Source organism: Psammomys obesus, unplaced genomic scaffold (assembly GCF_907164565.1).
Source record: "Psammomys obesus unplaced genomic scaffold, mPsaObe1.curated_primary_1811, whole genome shotgun sequence".
Lineage (NCBI taxonomy): Eukaryota > Metazoa > Chordata > Mammalia > Rodentia > Muridae > Psammomys > Psammomys obesus.
Window position 1 is genome coordinate 16,070,233 of NW_026596073.1, and position 20,214 is coordinate 16,090,446.

Here is a 20,214-nt window from a genome sequence, read left to right on the forward strand (position 1 = left end):
CCTGATGTCCTCTTCTGGCTTCCGTAAGCGCTTAAACACATTTGCACATGCATACGCACCGCTATCCATATTTGCACACAAATAAGTTCTAAAATTGCACAACTTACATTAATTGAATTAAGTGAATTAATTCTTTAGTTTGTATCTAAAGAAACTGATATGGAGGAACTATAGTGTGTTTGTCACACCTGGCAGAAACTGGAATCCTCCACGTTTATATTTTTAAAATTGTCAATTCACAAGAAAGATAAGGAAAAAAAATCCTATAAACATACACTTGGATGTTAAACCTCACTCAAGAATTCAAGAAGTGAGAAACTTAAATCGAGGGGTTGGTGAGGTGGCTCAGCCAGTGAAGGAATTCACTACCAAGTCTGATGACCCGAGTTTGATTCCCAGGCTCCCATGGGACAAGACGAGAACAAATTCCTACGAGTTGTCCTCTGACCTCCATGTGCATGCTGTGCTATTTGCACACCCACACACCTATGGGCAGTGGCACACAAAGAAATAAAAATAAATAAATATAAAGAAACAGAAATCAAAGCCTATCTCTCACCTAACAAATGTAAAAATCACAGAGGAAGGCTGTGAGGACAGAGGATAGTCCATACATCAATGCCTGGAAAAGAAATAGCCTCAACCATTGGAAGATGTGGTTTAGAGAGATTTAAAGTAACTAAATGTGTGTTTACATTTTAAATTCCATGACGCAACTAAGATTTTGTTTTTGAAGATACAGCTCTGAAAATATGACAATAAGAGGAACATTTGCTATCACTGGAAAGTTCAGAAATTGCCAAGTGTGGTGGCATAGACCTTTAATCCCAGCATGTGGGAGGCTGAAGTAGGCAGGTCTCTGTGAGCTTGAGGCCAGGCTGGTTTACATAGCAAGTTCTAGGATAGGTGGTGAAACTGTCTCAAAAACAGCACACACTTACCTGTAAGAGAGTGTTTGAAAGGACTGTGGAGTGTCCACACGATAGAAACACCTTTATTTAAAATGCATGGGAAACAGAGTATTAGGACGTTAGGCACTGCTGTGAGAAAATTATGTTTGTGGAAGGTTTCTAAACATGCTGAAAATGCATAACTTACGATTAGTTTCTCATCCTTAGCAGACATTCTTTTAAGAATTATTTATAGTTGTGCTTTTTGTAAAAGTTTTTGTAATTCACATGCATTTCTAGCTTTGCAAAATATGCTTTTTTTTTTTTTTTTTAAACTGTGGACTATGATGTGCAAATAAAGAGCAGGCTGAGTTAACTTTTGAGAGTCTTTGTTACCAAAATAAGTATCTTTCTTACAGAACCTCTCTGAGGTAACGTCTCCAGGAGAGTTCCAGAATCCTGCGTGGTGCTCAGAAATCTGCATCTCCTGCCAGTCCCAGCCTGCTGCTCCTAGCTCCACAACATCTGCCTACAGCATAATTGCAAAACAGGGAAGGAACAAAATGCTAGTGCCTTTTTTTGTTTGACTTAGAATTTTGTCATTTTTATCAATAGCTGCTGGGACTTGACTATTTGCTCAGAAGTATCTTGAAAAATTTGGGGGAGTGGCTTTGGGGAACAGTGGAGGAGCAGGAGTAGGGACAGGGCTGGTCTTGTCTCGCACAACAATGCAATGTGATGGTACCTGGTCTTAGATTCTCCTGAGCAATTGATGGCTGACTGCTGTCTACTCAGTCTGTGATTCAGGGAGACTCTTAATCTCAACATCTGGTTTCCCTTCTAAGAGCTGTGCACAGCTTTCCTTTTATAATATTATGAAGATACAAAATATAGCATGTTTTTTATAAATTGCATTATAGTTCTGCATACAATTTATGTCCTTAATGTCTAATTTGTCTACGTGTATTATAATTTTAAAGTCTGATTTGATGTTTGGGCAGCGCCACTTTGGCTCATTGACATCTACCTATCCATACATCCATCTAGGCATTTAATTAATTAAATTCTCTTTTAATTAAAACAATGTGTGAGTTTACTTATTTGGGTGCCAGTGTCACTGTCAAGTAGCCAATAGCAGGTGTGAATCAGAGTCACATAAAGACAACACTATGGCACTTTAAAATAACTTGGCTAAGACAGAACAGAAGTTCTATACTTCCTTAAAAGACAGATGAATAATTTTATTCCATATGATCTAATATAAACATTTACATCTGTTAAACATATATCTTTCAAGAAGCCTGGCAGAATCAGATACAGCTCACGGATAATTTTATTATTATATAATTGCCTTATTTTTCTGGTACATATTGTATACTATTATTTCCTAAAACACACCAAGTAAAATCGTATTTCTCTTAGATAAATACATATTGCACATTTTCAATAACAGAAGAGAAGTTATCACAATAATTTAAAAGCTACATATGGTTGAGGAAAAATGCCAAAGGAAGAAAACAGCCTTGATTGGGTGCTGTGTTTCCTGAGCAGCAAAAGTGTCCTGCATTGCTGTGGGTATTCACCCTCTTCATAGAAGCCACTAGTAATTCTTCATCTAGTGCTATGGTCTATAAAAGATGAGTGTGTAAGAGTGGTCCCAAATTCGCTTCTAACTCCTGACACCCAATTATAAAAGGAACTCATTTCTAAGCAACAGTCGGACCTCCAGTGAAAAGTGAGGTATTCATGCCAGACCGTGGGAATCTTCTAGCCTATTTTATATGTTTCCAGAATATAATAATAGTGTGTTTTCACATCACACGTCAGGCTTGGCATATTATCTTAGTTTACTCCTCATAAACTATATCTACTTTATTGTCTTGATTTGATGGTCAGGAGTTTTATAAAAGTTTTTCACTGAGAATAATTTGGTAAGTCTAAACTCCACATACACACAAAAACAGAGGGGAGGGGAGAGATAATTATTTAATTAGTTAATATTAAATCTTTGCCTATTTTATTTTCTCTTACTCTATAAATTTTAAACAATAAACCCCAAAACACCAATTACCTAGCTAAATCTGTGTAATGACTTGCAAACAAAGCTGAAAATTTATATTAACAATACTTTCAAAACTTACTTGTGTGTTCACTGTGACAGTATGTCTACTCAAATTGGAACTAGAGAAAAAAAGATGAGTGTGATCTTTTTTTCAAAGGTGGCACACAAATTCATGATGTTCCATGCTATCTTTAAAACTACCGGGGGAATTACCCATCTTCAGAAATGTGGGTGAAAAGAATAACGAGGTCTACGTATATGAGAATAATGTTTAGATTCACAAAGGTAGGGAGCTGTGACCATTTCTACAATGTTATTGAATTTTGTAGAATAGTCTAAGTGACATAGGCCCATCATAGAAGGACAAAGACTATGCAATCCACTTATATTTAGGTTCCTACATTAGTCAGAGTCAGTCAGAAAACACAATGATGAATCTCAGGCAAGTGGGACCTTGTTTGTTCCATATGTATAAAGTGTCAGACTCTCAAGATAAAGAGTAGAGAAAGAGGTTGTTGCTGTCGATATCATGAATTTGCATAACACCACTGTGCTTAAAATGGTTAAGATGGTAAATTTTATTATAATTATTTTACTGTAGCTTGAAACAGTTTCTCCTTTTTTTTCAGTTTCTCTTTTTTAAAAAAATCACATGCATGAATACAAACTCAAGTGATGCTCTTCCAATATGCTGTTTTAAGGAGGGAGACTGGTAAAACCTGGGATTTTAAATTCTTTGGGCTATGCTATTGCATAGTGGCTTGGGAACTTCTGTTTTAGGTTGCAATGGTGACTTTCTCTCATCAACAATCTTTTACCATTTCTCTGAGAGGAGCAAAAGCATAATGAAAGAGGCCATAAAAGTCTAATGTGGTCCTTTACCAATTTTTAAAAAAATAAAAATCAGAGGGAGAGCTAGGGAAACAGCTTAGTTCATATATGTTTGTTATGCAAGCATGAACACCTAAGTTTAATCTGAACACCGTATAAAAGCTGGGCACAGGAGTAGGTGTCTGTGACCCCAGTGCTCAGGAGATGATAACAGGATACAGAAGGCTGGTCTGGCTGAGTCAGTGAATTTACATTTTCCTTTTACTGACAAGGAAACAATACCATCCCCAGTGTCCTATGGCTTGAACATGATGGAAACTACATTATCCTGACCCCCATGCCTTTAGAGTTTCCAACAGCTCCCTGCTTCTGTGCATGAATTCATTCCACACTTGCACAGCACAGTGAGACAGTCCTCATTATTGTCATTTTAAAAGTGAGAAAAGATCCCCGGAGAGATGACTTTGTGAAGGTCACATAGCCAGCCTTCCGTGTTTGGATTCGCTTTTCATCTATACAACAAAGCTATTTCACCTCTGAGAAATATATTGAAGAAACCAAATAAAATTGAATGTCATAAAAATAATGCAAGAAGAGGTAAAAATCTTGATTAAGAGAAAGCTCTAGGCAACTACAGCTAATTGAAGGTTAACTAGAGCTTCTTTTTGCCTTAACCTTTAAAGACGAGACTCTTTTAAAATAGATTGAGACAGATCCTAGTTTATGCCAGTGTAGTGTAATGAGCACAATTAAATCTTTGAGTGCTTTAAAAGAAAAAAAAAACATAAAAAACCTTCCATCTAGTCTCTCCCTGTCAGTGTAGACTATACAGGAGCTTATCTTGAATTTTTATGGAGGCCACGAAAAAAAAAAAAAAAAGCTTAAATATAGCTGCTTTGACCAACTTCCTAATAGAAGATTACATAGTTTCTTTCGTTAAAAACAAACATCAAAACACTGCTGTACTTTCTCGAGACTGAAGGAAGCTGGTTTATAGAAGGTATTTTCATGGCCAAGCAACTTTAAGCTGGACAAGGGTCCTTTTTCTGCTCGGAGGTGCATCCAAACTGTTCCCTCCATCCTGCATATACCCCAACATGGCCATGAAAACAGACAATTCAAGGTTGTAAACGTGCTTAAAACATAATTAGATGCTTCTATTTTTGTGATATGCGTTTGTAAGTGGATTGGATGGTTCATGTTCTTGGTTCTTAAGTGTGACCTTTGTAGATGGCAGTGCTGTGTCTAGGGTCTGATGTCTGAGGGTAGAATCTTATATCAACAAAGGTGTATTCATGATTAAGAGATTTTTTTTTAAAGAAGTAATGTTTCTACACTTTTTCATCTATTAGAGAGATTATAAAAGCACAGGTTTCTCAATTATTAAGGGATTCTGGTTTTTTGTAACTCTGGTGAAACACTGCTCTGACCAGTTTCCCTAAAGCTTTCTGGCCTAGGCTGAAAAACAGCCTTTTTTTTCATACTGGCTCTGCCTTCACTGTTTTTCCTTGAAAGGCACTTGCCTGGTGATATCTTGACTGGTGTGAGAGCACAGAAAGCTCCAGGAACTGGGTTCCCATCACACACTGAATCTCCTGGGGCCTTGACTTTGTACTTCCCAGAATCTGAGACTATAAGCAATCCCTTTCTATTGTTCACAGGTCATTTGGTTGGTGGTACAAGCTGAACTGAACTCATATTAAGAGAAAGCAAGAACTTATTTTGAACCTAACATCTTATACTCACAGCAGAAAGAAACCTGTTACTTTTGGAGTATGAGCAAGAAGTCCCTATCCAAAACCACCTAGAAAAATAGGGTGATTCTTGCTTTAATAGGAAAAGAACAGAGAGGTACAGAAAACCTTACCCCAGTTGCCCAAGCCCACAGAACTTGGTAAAGCTGATGAGAAAAACAAACCAACTGCAGGAAGTTTTCTGAAGATGGGACGCGCAGCTCAGTGTAGAAAACTTGCCTATTATTTATAGTGGGTCTTTGATCCTCAGAACTGCAAAATAAATAGAAACTTAGTTCCTAAGCCCTTTTGCATCTCTAACACTGAGCAACGAGTAATAACTGAACAATGTTCTACATTCATGCTGACGACCAGTATGAGGGAAACTCCCTAGCCACACAGTAAAACTGAGAATGGCACTGGGTGGTGAGCAAAGTCCTCCTGTTTCCCAGACAGCACAGTGTGCCCCAGTTCATGGGTGCTGACACCAGGGTATTGAAATCTCTACCACAATGAAAGCAGCACTTCAAATCTCGGGCCAAGTTCTGACCTCAGTAAATCTGTTCTCCACATTAAGAACTTCACTACAAGAGCAAAGTCTTCTGAGGCCAAGATGCTGCTTACCTCAAACTTTGTAGGTCTGTCCCAGTCTGTTTTAGTAATTCGATCAAACATAAATACTCAAATGGAAAAGAACAAAACAAGAAAAATCATTTCTCAATAAAGTAGTCAGTGGAACCAGACAGAGCCAGGAACTAAATGTTGAAGCAATCAGATGAGACTTTCAAATAGCTGTTAAAAACAGGTAGGCATGTCTTTAATCTCAGCACTGGGAAGGCAGAAATAGGCCTCTGTAAGTAAGAGGCCATCCAGGGCTACATAGTGAGATCCTGTCTCAAAAAGAAAAGCGATGAGCAGGGAGAAGAAGAGGAGAGTTAGAGGAGAGTAAAGGAGAGGAGAGGAGAAGAGAAGAGAGGAGAGGAGAGGGAAGGGAAGGGAGGAAGAGTAGAGCAGAGGGAAGGCGAGGGAAGAGAGAGGAGAAGAGAAGAAAAGGGGAGGGGAGGAGAGGGGAAGGGAAGGAAAAGAAGGAAAGGAGAAATGAGGGGAGGGGAAGAGCAGGAAAGGGAAAAGAAGGGAAGAAAAGGAAAGGAGGGGATGGAAGGGGAAGGGAAGGAGAAAGGAGGGGAAGAGGAGGGAATGGAAGGGGAAGGGGTTGGGAAGGGGATAGGAGAGGAGGTGAGGGATGAAGGGAAGAGACAAGCGAAGCCAATGTATCTTATTCAGGAACCAGTAACAATTATGTGGGCAGAATGAAGCTGCTTTTAAAAGTCAACTGTACATGCCAATGAAAAGGAATAGTTTGGAGAAATGAGATTTCCTCATGAGACTTCTCAGAAGATGAAATGTTACTGGGAAAATACTTGGTTAGTTAGAACTCAGGTACATTAAAAGGGAAGATGGTAAGAAAAAGGGAAAGCAGGGTGGAGAAAAAGAACAAAGACATATGGCCACAAGATCTATCTAAAGAGGTAATGACTAGAGATATTTAATAAAGAATTTACTGCTAATTATCCTAGAAAATAAAACATACTTACCCGGGGATAAATCCAAAACAGGGCATGTGGTATGCTAGGAAAATAATTAGATAGATGTTGTTTGCGAGCAATGCTGAATGAACAAGTGATATTTAGGATATCCAGGGATCATCTTAGGGGCAACTTCCCTGAAAAAATGAATTTAAGCAAAGTTGTCGAAGGAAATGAGGCCGTGAGAATATGAAGAAGAGGGGGGAAAAATAGGAAATGGAACTGGAGACAAAAAAGACAAAGCACAAAGAATCGGGCAAGAGAAAGTAGATCTTGACTGACAATATTCTAGAATGAATAATAAGAAACTATGTCCTCTATAACTCTAGCATATATATTATAAGCAGACCACACTAAAACAAACATCTGGGCCCATCTTCACACATTTGTGGAAAATGGCTTCACAACAGCACCGGAGGGAAGGCACCTAGTCTTTCATGAAGCTTAACTGAAAACTGAAGGAGAGAGTCAGAGAACTGGACTAAGATTCAAAGAAAGAAACATCATCTTGTTTTGGTTGAGGAGAAATATGAATGTGCTGTAGGCAACCGGAGAAGTGACTGCAGATGTCGGAGGCAATGTGCTGAGGAAAGTTTATGGAAAGAAGTGGAATGGAGACCCCCTTGGAGGCACCATCTGGAGATGGTGGACTGGTGTCCATTGGCATCACAGAGACAGATAAATGTGGTTGAAGGGAGAGACACACTCAGATAAACACACACACACACACACAAAATAAATGGGTATTTAACACTATGCGTGTGTCTATGTGCATATACCATGTGTGTAGGCACCAGCGGAGGCCAGAAGACAGTGTCAGACTGTCTGGATCTTGACTTACTGGCGGCTGTGAGATGCTCCATGAGGAAGCCAGGAGCTGAAGTCCAGTTCTCTGCAATATGTACAAGCACTCTTAAGCCCTGAGTCATTTCTCTAAAGTTTTGATTCTAAATGTCCCTTGAATGTTATAAAGTAAATTCCAGGGAGCAGAAAACAACATGAGAACGTTGATGAGTAACAGTAGCATAATAACACAACAATAAAACAATGATGGGGAAGTTGCTAAGTAGCAACTGTGTAATAATGCAACAGTAAAAACAATAACAGGCACTCCATTCTTAGAAGGCAAAAAAAAAAAAAAAGTCCAATGCATTCGCAGCAGCCTTCATCTCATCTGACCTGCATCAGAGCTGGTAACGTGATTGTTCCTTGTACTTAGAAAAACACATTTTTTTGTAAGTTAAAAATTATGAATTTCTGAGAAAAAGTGAATATACTTTGTTAGTAACCAAAATAATCTCAAAAAATATGTTTTCATCCTTAGGTCTTAAAGCTAACCGATGTAAATAGATGAGACACTTAGTACTATGAAAGACGCATTGATAATAATTTTCCAGGACTCGGCTGTATTTTTATTTTTGTTTTTCTTTCTCCGGATAGCCTGATTGCTTTCTCAGATTTATTTTTCAAAAGAAGGATGACACATTGATATGACACAGTGAGGTAAGACTTCAAAGTATGAGTGAGTGCGAGGCAGGAGGATTGTACTATGCTAATAAATAATCATTCAAAGCTTCACACACCATTTTAAAAACCAGTCATGTCTGTTGCTCTCAATCACTTATTGCTAAAAATGAAATATCTCAGGATTTGAAGTGTCAGAGAAGCAGTGAAGAGACTCCCTTCAGACTCTTCATTGCATAAAATTAATTGGTTCAGTTGAAGTTGGAGGATTGTCTAGGGACTTCTGATAAATGCTCTTTAAAAACCATGGAGTGATAGGTTTTGAAGTGAGAGGAAGATATGTCTATTAGTACAAGCTGTTCCATTGGAAGCATTTATAATTTGGTCAAGCTCATTCTAGAAATAAATGCTCCCATCAAAAATTGCATGGAATTTCTAACAAAGTGAATGTGAAGGACAACAAGTGTGCAGAGGAGAATATTACCCTTTGTGGAAATACAACCTTTAAGGTGAGAATATAAACTGTAGGAAAACTACTTTTCTTTACAAGGCACAGTATAGGGCTGTCCCTCTAGTGTGAGACAGGCTTATAAGAAGAGAACTTCCTTAAGGTCCTATGTCCTTCCCAGGAATGTTTGACAAAGCAAGTCTTTTTTGTCCTTAATCCTAATACCAATGAGAGGCTGAAAATTCCACAGATCTGAGGGCAAGAAGTAGTTGGAAGACTTGTAACTCTATCTTGTCACTAACAGTTAAGGTGTGTGATACCACATATTTGAAATCTGAATAGTCCTTTAGAACTTTACTGTCGCTGCCTTTACTGGATGACTTGATTTTGGCAAAGAAGTAGTGGAAAGTGCCTTAGATGCCACCTTAGCTGATCACCAGAGCTTTGGGCCAAGGTGATGAAATTGCCTCAGTAAGGTCTTCACCTGTTCTTTCACTAAACAGAATGACAAAAATTCCTCCATCCCACAGCTACTGTATGAACCTTTGATGAACACACATGGTAAATCAGTCTATACAACACTTCACAGTACTTTATTTGGGGCCAAGAGCAAGCAAAGGTCAAAACTGCTGAAGAGAAAAAAAGTCAAAACAATGTATGAAACAATCCCTTTGGGTTCCATTGGAAAAGCCTTTCCATCAGTCACAGAAGTTTCAACCCAATGGCTGCTTTTTTTTTCAAATTTTTGAGCAAATAATATGGGATGTTTTTAATGAAAATATTTTCTGTTCTTATGAATTTCTTATGAACTCAGTGACCTGTATTAATCAAATGTGACCAGTCATTACCATGCTTGTATGTTGAGGCTGAATGTCTTCAAAGAGCGTATTCACTGTGATGAAGAGAATTGTCTGACTTGCTCATCAGAAGCTCATACCCTGTGATGGTGAAGTCAGGATGATCCTGCAGGTTTAGTAATCACACAGCTAGCCAGGAAATAAAGAAAACCTTGTTGCCTTTTCTTCCTAGTAAAAATGTATTTATTTATCTTGGAAATATGTCATCAAATTTTTATTTATGCCAATACATTTTAGTTCTTTCTTAAATTTTCTTCTTCCTTGACTTCTTTTTTTCATGGATGTCTGTTATTGAAAATGTTGGCCAATGGAGGTGGTGAGGATACCACAGAAAAATAGAGCCTTTCACTTCTTCATTGTGTTTATATGAGACACATTAAAACAACAACAAAAAACTTGTCTTGTTTTCTCTTTGTGGAGATGCTGTTTGGAGGCAAATTATGAACACCTTCCTATACCAAGCATTTGCTGTAGTTAAATAGCTAAGGGACAGAAGAATGTGTGCTTCAGTGTCCCATTGCAACAACAACAACAAAACAGAATCAGAACATTAGACAAGCCTATGACTGAAGAGCATAGCCAAGACTTTGCATCATGGAGTTTGAGCATACTTTGGGTGATGAAGCAGATCCAGGAAAACAAACAAAACAAAACAAAAAAAACTTTGAACTCAATTCTTGAATTTTGTTTTGTTTTTCAAAGCAGGGTTTCTCTGTGTAGCCTTGGCTGTCCTGGACTCACTTTGCATACCAGGCTGGCCTCAGACTCACAGCATTCAATTCTTGGAATTTTGTGTTAAGAGAATATTTTATTTAATAAGTTGTCATAGTGTAATACTTATGTGTCTACAGTATTCTAGGCACTGAGATCTTCATGGTATAAAGAATATAAAATCTGTCCTCAAAGGCCTACTGTGTGGGGGTCTGGAATAGCATATGACCTGAGTACTACAGTCCATGTGACAGAGAGACAGATGCAAGGTTCATCCGCAGCCTGGGCAGTAACTTCACTGACATTCAGTTGGTCTGATTAAATATCATGACAAGAAGGCAACTTTTAGGAAAACCAGTTCTTTGTGCTCATGGTTGCAGGGGGAGAGTAGGGTAGGCATGGCGGCAGGGTGCCAGAGCAGAATGCTGAGAGATCATACCTCAACTGCAAGAGTAAACTGGGAGTAGAGACAGGCTAGGGCTCTCCTAACACTACCTAGAGTGATATACTTCCTTCAGCAAACCTGCACTTTATCCCCAAACAGGGTTGTGTTCAAATACCTGAGCCTCTTCCAACAACCATAGTAACCACACAAAATAAAAAAAAAGAATGGTGTTTAGATGGAGGGTACAGTACAAACAAAGGCAGATCAGCATGTAGGACCCCCCAAAGCACAGGATGGAAGGACAAGAGCTACAGTTTGCAGAGGCCTCAAACTCATCCAATGAATCATTGCAATGAACATGTGCAGGCAAAACTGGGCACAAGGGTCCACTGTGTGACACACAGAAGCTTCCAATGCCACTACATCAGTGAATGAATGTGTGACTAAAGAGGCAGAGATGGAGGAGTGGCATGGTGTGCTCAAGGTGGAACTGGAGATACAGCAGCTGTGACAGGTGTGAGCCAAGGCTCAGGTTGATAGCAGAGCAGGTCACTGACCAGAGGAGTGAGTGAGGGTTTTTTGTTTTTTTTTTTTTTGTTTTTTTTTTGTTTTTTTTTTTTTTTTTTTGGCGGGGGAGGATTCTTGTTGTTGTCAATTTTTAGTTTTAGTTTTTTTTTTTTAATTTTCTTTTGTGGGGGAGGTAACAAGGTAGAAATGAAAAGACTGGGAAATGAGTTGGATGGGATTGAGGTTCATGATGTGAAATTCTCAAAGAAGCAATAAAAAAATACTATGTTGTAAAGAAAAAGAGATGCAGCTTGCAAAAATAAAGCCTTCATGCAGGGAATACTTTCTCTATGAGGGAAAAGACACTTGTGCTTTATGAACAAAATGTTCATAACATGTTCCAGAACATGTTCGTCTGGAAGACACCATTCTCTTCTCATCTCTCGATCCCTAAGTGATTAATTCAGTAAGTCCATTTTCTACAGGGCTTCAAGTTTCCCATCTCAGCACCACTATTATTTAATTCTAAGACCTGTTCCTTTTCTCACAATATCTCCTAGGCAGTTTATTTTTCTGCTTTACTGATGCACACACTCAATTTTCACAGAGAGGCAAACAAAGAATAAAATATGTAAATATGTCTGATCTAGTTTCATTTTGGTTTACATCATGCATTGCCTGATTAAAACAAGTTTATGGGACCAAAAGTTATAGGCTTACAATCATAGAGGGTAGCCCATCATTGCAGAGAAGTCAGGGCAGAAACTGGAAGCTATAGTCTTATCACATAGACAGTCATGAGCAGAGAAAAATAAACAACTGCATGCTAGTGGCCAGCTTAATTTCTCTATTCTTATGCTGTGCAGGGTCTCAAACCAAGGATTGGTGTTGCCTACGTTCAGGCTGGACTTCCACAGCAATGACGACAATCAAGATGATCCATTACAGACCTGCCCATAGGTCAACTTGATCTAGACAATCCCTCACCGAGGACACTTGCCCCAGATGACTCCAGGTGGTGTCAACTTTACAATTAAAACTGACCACCACAACTTTCAAGATTGAAAACATCTTTTTGTTCTCACCTGAGGCCAATTTTTCAGTTAGGTCTCAGAAATGCAGTTGAAAGAATGTTTTACATGTGGATGAAGTTTTTAAATTATCAGTATACAGCGTTGCTGCAGTGAGAATGTATTTTAGAGCAGTTAGTCTTGGATAAAGTGGGGTGGGTGGCAGGGTTGGGAGGGACTTGGAACAGCTGTCCTCCAGACATGCGGTTATGTCTTTTCCTTCCCTCACTCCAATATTATTTTATGGTTCACTTCATTATTTAGGGTTGACACTTAAAAAAACAATAACTTCTCTTTCTATGTATTCTCAGGAGGAATGAAATTAATCTTTCTGAATCAGAACTTCAGGCTACTTTTTAAATGAATAAATGAGCAAAAGGATATTGCATAGAGTCACTTACTTCTTCTAAAAGTCAGTTGTGAGCCTGCCAATAGCTTCTGCCATCAAGCCTACCCTCTTTCGATCCCTGAGATCCCCATGGTGAAAAGAGAGAACCAACTCACACGAGATGTCCTCTAAGCAGTACATGAGTGCTGTGGCATATGCCCACACATGAAGACATACAGACATGTGCACACATGTGCATATTCATAAACAGAGCAATTAGAAGACATCAGTTGTCGCATTATATAATGACATGAAGGCAGACATAAACTACGCATTAGATTTCTTGCTAAATTAATACATTTTGTTAAGTTATTTTGGTTCTGGTCAATATATAATGAATGGAGATTAAATAAGATAGTTTGGGCCTGATGCTTTCTATGTCTTCTTTTTCATCATCTTGACCAGGAGTTTTAATTTCCCAAAGCAGCTCACATAAAAGCTATTGAACAGAAACTCACTAGCATAATTCTAAGTTTTTGAACCTCAATCAATTCCTCAGCAGAGATGAATGCCTGATGCCTTTGATGATTGGCACCACAGAATTGAAAGGACTTCAAAAACCTGCTGTCATCAATCATGCATGGCAGCTCTTCATGGAGGCCATGCTGAAGAATTTAACAGGTTCTTACAATGTATGCTCCTTAAAATTTTCAAGTGATATTTAAAGGAGTTCACTGGGATGTGATTAAATAGGAGCTTAGAGCCTTGTGCATAATTTAGAACCAATTACAGTTCAAGTAAACAATATGATAACTTTTAAAATTCAAAACAAACAAAAAAAAAACACCCAGGAAAAACAATTAACCAATGGCAATTACTGAGTTAAAATACCTAACTTCTGTTTAAAGTCCTTTCATACACTTATGAACTCAATTCTAACAGCTCAAAATTAGGGATATGCCAGCATTAAAAACTCAAAATATCATAAAACACATGAAGTTTTTTATTTTTTTAACTATATGAACTTTCTACCTCCAGAGTTTACATAGCAGCAGCTAGCCTTCTATCACAAATCTGAAATTTGTGATATTTAGAATGATTCTTGGACAAAATGTAATTTTACACAAATTTTAAAATGAATATGAAAAGTCTGCAGTAAGGACACTATGAATGAGTCTGCTAAGCTTGCGGGCAGGAGCCTGACAGTATTGTCCTCTGAGAGACTCTACACAGTAGCACCTCCAAACAAATGCTGAGGCCCACAGACCAACATTGAACATTGCTTGGGGAGTCTGTGGAAAAGTAGGAGGAAAGAGAAAAGGAGATGGAGGTGACAGGAGATCCACAAGGAGACCAACATGATCAACTAACCAGGGTCCAAAAGAGTTTGCTGGGACTGAGCCATCAACCAAGGACCATGTGTGAACTAGGCCCCCTATAAAAACATGGTCAGCTTAGGCTTCATGTGGGTCCTCTAGTAAGGGAAGTGGGGACTGCATGGGACAAGAACTCACTTGCCAGCTTTTTGATCACTTACCTCTGGTGGGACTGCCTTGCCAGACCACAGGACAAACCTCAGTCCTGATGCAATTTGATGAGCTGGGAAGGGGCAGATGGGAAATAGAGATCCCCTTTTCTGAGGAAGAGGCAAAGGGAAAGGGAGGGAGGGTAGGATTGGGAGAAGAGGAGGGATGAGGCTACAACCAGGATGTAAAGTGAATAAAAATAAATTAATTAATAATAAAAAGAATCCTCTTTATTCCCTGAAGTATTTGTAATGTTTCTGAAACTCTTGCATTTAAAAGTGACCAACATGCTAAGTATAAATCCTTGGTGTGTCTCATTACTAGATTTTTAAGTTAGCATGTTTTAGTTGCCATTATATTTGAAAATTACAAAAATGTTAAGAGGCTTCAAATTCAAACTAGGTCTCCCTCCCTGTTTAGTTCAAATAAGCAGAAAGTTTGCAACACCTAACAGTAGTTTTGAAGTCATCCCTCACACACTCATAAAGGCTCTGAAATGACACTTGTAATTCAGCACCGAAGAAAGTTAAAAATGTAAGGCACTTTCAGAAGGTTTGTGAATCAAGGAGGTAGAATGGTTTTTTTGTTTTGTTTTGTTTTGTTTTTCAGTTTTTAAATGTCAGTTGCAGGAGGGCTAGAAAGTTGGCTCAGTATTTAAGAGCACATACTGCTTTTGCAAAAGACCTGTGATTGATTCCAGCACCCAAACTGGCAAAGCTCACAGCTGCCTGTCACTCCATTTCTCAAGATCTAACATAGGATTCTGGACTCCATGGGCACCTGCACTCATTTGCACATAGTTAAACACAGTTACACAAGCGTATACATAATTAAATATAAAATAAGCCCTTTTTAAAAAGACAGTTTTATGTGTTAAGCAAATTGCTTGGTGGGTAAAACACTTTCTGTGAAAGCATAAAAACCAAGTTCAAATGTCCTGTGTACACTTAAAATCTAGGAATTCCATACTGCGGGGTCTAATTCCAGTGCTGTAGGGTACAAGTGGTTTGGAAGGAACACCAGTGTGTGCTACCACATCCGACTCCTACAAATGTTGGATGGAATATTCTGCAAGTGTTTGTATGACCTGTTTGATCTAGAGCGCAGTCAAAATCTGAGTCTTCCTTTATAACCTGTCCATTAATAGAAGGCAGTTGGAAGTTTCTATTACGGTTTTGGAGCACATTTATCCTTTCAGATTTATTAACATTTTACACATACACACACACACACACACACACACACATTAAAATTAAATAAAAATTATAAAACATTAATGAAAGAATTCAAAAATAATACAAATAAAAAATTGCACATATTCCTAGATTAAAATAATTGATGTTGTCCAAATGTCTACATGATACAAAGTGACACATAGATTAATCACAATCCTTATCAAAATACTAAGGACTTTTTGCACAGAACTAGAAACAAAAATCCTAAAATATCCATGAAATCACAAAGAACTCCAAGCAATCAAAAAGAGAGAGAGAGAGAGTAGATAGAACACAACTAAAGGCACCATTCTATCTAGCTTTGAAATAGTCTACAAAACTGAGTCAACCAAAACAGAATGGTATGGTATGAAAACACTCAAAGGCCAATGGAAATGACCAAAAGTAAATCCACACATTTGGAGTCAACTGTTTGTGTGTGTGTGTGTGTGTGTGTGTGTGTGTGTGTGTGTGTGTGTGTATGTATGTATGTATAAGTGTTAATGGGGGCCAGATATTAACACGGTGGGTAATTCGTAGTTCTCACGCTTTGAGATAGGATCTCTCCTTAAACTGAGAACAGACATTTTGGCTAGATATGTTGGTCAAAAAGTTTCATGGACCTTTCCACCTCTGTCTCCCCAGCACTGGGCCGATGGTGTTCCATCACCCGGCTTTCACATTGGTGCTGGGGACTTAACCGCAGGCCCCTGCGCTTGCAGAGCAAGTACTTTACTCACTGAGCCATTTTCTCAGCTCAAGCCAACTGCCTTCTTGACAAAGATGCAGTGTGTACTTAGAAAAAAAAAAAAGACAGAATCTACACGTGGTACTAGGAAAGCTAGACACAGCTGTGGAAACAGTGAAGCTAATGTTCCATCTTGCAATGTAAATGGACCACCGGAAATTATAAAGCCATGAGCCAAACACAAACTGGAAACACTGCATAATGTCAGTCTAGGAAACGGATTTTTTTTTTAATAAAAGATCTCAAAAGCATGGGCAGCAAAATAAAAAATAAATAAATAAAGGATTAAATCAAGATTTAAAACTTCTGCATAACAAATGAGGCAGCAAAGTGAAGAGCATGGGAGAAGATACTTACAAATTATAGTTCAACAAAGGGTTAATACCCAGAGTCTGTGAGAAACTCAAACCACACAATAGCAAAACAAATAAATAATCCAATTTAAAATGAGCAAAAGGCTCAGGGAGGCATCTCTTTAAAGAAAGGGGGAATGGATTATTTGACCATAAAATGCATGAAATCCTATTGCTTGTGAGAACACAGATAAGCCTGAAGGACACACTATTAGATGAAACAAAGCAGGTGCATAGCGATGCCTGTGATGAAATCTCATTCCTACTTGGGTCAATCGCAGTAGGACTCACTGATTTTGAATATTGTTACTAGATTCTGGTGAAAGAAGAAAGAGAGCTGGGAAGTTGATCAGAGGTGTTACAGTTAAGAGAAGAAACGTTTTCTGGTTTATAACAGAGTAAAGTCTCATGACTGCATTGTGCATTTCAAATAAAGAAAAAAATTCAAATGTTCTTTCAACAAAGAGATGATAAGTACTTACAATATCCTAATTACCCTGAACTGATTATTATATGATTATGTATATCAAAGGAACATATTATACTCGATAACTATATACAGTTATTGTGTATAAGAAATATTTTACAAATTCAAGGCAAGAAAAAATGTAGTGGAGAAGGAAGAAGTGGAAGGAATCTTTTGAGAGTCCTGGGAAACAGCTACAGAATTCATAGAGGAATACAGGAAAAAGATGTATCAAAGGCAGTATCTTGGAGTCCAATTTGCTGGTGAAATTTACAGTATCTACCTCTTTCCCCAAAGGCAGAGAAAAAGAAAATAATCTTATATTCTCAACTATGTTTTAAATTTTAGCACCACATTTGTCCAATGTGTCAAATCAAAGCCAATTGCCTTTTCCATTTCTGACACCAAAGTGTGTATTTTTATTGAGCTTCTTACTTGTCGAATTACAGGTTGATGTTCTTAGAGGAAGGATCAAATATGCAAAAAGCTACCTCTCAGGCAGAAACACAGATTTTTTTTTATTAGTTCTTGGACTGAATTTGTTCTTCCTGTTTCCCTGGACATATATAATATATAACTTCATTCATGTATCCAATATTTCTTGAAGTCTTTACATTTCTCAAATATTTGACACCTGAAATCCAAATTAGTTTAAGATAATTGTACTTCTTCAGGAAACCCTATGCTTGTTTGTTTGTTTGTTTTGCTTTGACTTCCTTTGCAGTCCCACATACCCTTCATTCAGCCCATTCTGTATAGACAGCTTCATTTGTCCTGAACTCCTACTTTTGGTTGGATTATTTGTCCCCTCCCCCAAAATAGCATAAAAGATTCATGACTGTTTTTTCTATGCCAAACAAGAGTCTATTTTTGCTGATAGATTTACATTGATCTGCTCCATAGTTAACTCTGTAAAATCCTAGGTAAACGTGCATATCAAAGAGAAAAACAAAACATCAGCTGTCTCTGGGTTCAAATACAGTACTGATCACTACAGAAAATACTACTGTAAACATGCCGATTTTAGAAAGTAACGATTTTTGTTTTTTTTTTTTTAAAGTGTTGATTCTTTCTGACTATGTTCATTTCAGTGTTACAAATATCCCTGCTCTATTGGTTAAGTGGCTCTAATTAAAGTGACGCAGGAAAGTGCACAAACAATAGAGAAAACCATTTTTCAGCTCCACTCTAGATCGAGAAAATGCCCTGCATTTTCTCACTGTGGCAATGGCAGTAGTTTTCTATGCTCTTACAGTGGCTCTTGAGTGGTACCCCTCTGTTGAAACATAAAAACTAAATGTATTTCCTAAAAACTATATGACAAAGAGGTGTGCAAAATGCTGGTAGAACGGAAACACTCATCTCAAAGAGCTACATTATCAGCCCGACACTAGAATGACTGCTGATCTCTGAACTGAAGGATCTATTATGTTCACATTTCATTATAAGCCGTAGATCAGCAGTGTTCCCATGGCTGATTGAAGTGGAGTGGAGACAAATCAGAGAGTGCTGGGTGAAGGACAGTTTCCTGTAATTCTCTGAGATATTTGATGACAGATACATTCAGATTCCACTGTGGCTAAAACGGTGATACTTTAAAAAAAATCACCCTGTTAAAAGCCTTAATCCTGACACTGAGAGCCAAGGTCTGGGAAGACACTGTACATTAAAAATCCCTTTGAAGCCTGGTGGTGGTGATGCACAGCTTTAAGCCCAGCACTTGGGAGGCAGAGGCAGACAGACCTGTGAATTCTAGGCCAGCCTGGTCTACAAAGCTAGTTTCAGGACAGCCAGGGCTACGCAGAGAAACCCTGTTTCAAAACGATAACAACAACAATAACAATGACAAACAAAATAAACAACAACAATAAAACTTTCAAATTTAGCGATCTCAGGCAATTTTACTACTCACTCTGTGCTTCCTTAAGTCCTTTGTAAAATGAAGATAATAAATAGTGGTTTTGATGAGCTGAGGCGTTGGTTCAGTTAGTGAGATCTCCATGCTCTAAGAATGAGGACCTGAGTTTGAGTCCCTAGCAAGATATAGTATGGCATATTGGTTCACATGGGAAGGAAAGGCAACAGAGTCTACATAGAGAGTGTAAGGGCTGTCAGGGATACATATAGTAACGCATTGCCTCAAAAGAAACAAAAGAACACCAATACTTCCTCAAGTTATTATGTAAATAGAAAATATTGCATGCACATACCCAGTGTCCTTCCTTCTACCCACCTCTCTCTGTGCCCCTTTCTTCCCAATCTTCTTTTTTTATCACCTCCCTTTCCTTCCCTTCTTCCACTCTTCCTTCTTCCTGTCTCCTTTATGCCACTACATCCCTTTCAGGCAAATCTGCCTAAAGTCCTTTCCTTCTATAAAGGTCTTTTCATGTATTGAAATGACTGATTTGGGCTGGGCTGTCTTTCGTTGGTTACCTAGTATTCTGGAGGCCCTATGTTTCATCCTAGCACTACATAAACCAGCTATAGTGGTGAACACATGTAACCATAGTTCTCAGGAGGCAAGAGGCAGGAGAATCAGAAGTTTAAGGTCACCCTCTTCTCGGGCCCCATGGGACCCTGTCTCAAAAACCAAAACCAAATAAACAAAAATGGCTGTCTGTTTGATTCTTTCCAGAAATTGTTGTATCTGACCATAGTCACTCCCTGACCTTAATGCTCCTCATCTCTTTATCTTGCTTTGTTTTTGGCCACCCCTCTGAACTGTCTGCAAGCAGTATAGAAGCTTTGCTGTTTATCTACCCAACTCAGCTGTGGTCATGCTGAGATCAGACATTACTACATGGTGATTGTTTCCTCTGACTGGACATCCAGCGTAGAGCCTGGCCAAAGCAGATGCTCCCCAAATTCCTCTATTAGTAAACTCCACTATCATATCCGTGCAATTAGTACTGTTATAAGGAGAGCTCTGTTTTCCTAAGGTTTGTATTTACTGGTCTCAATCACTTTCTATAGAGGAAACTCAACTAGACAGTATCATAACACTTCCCCAATAACTTGTCCTTTCAGCAAACTGG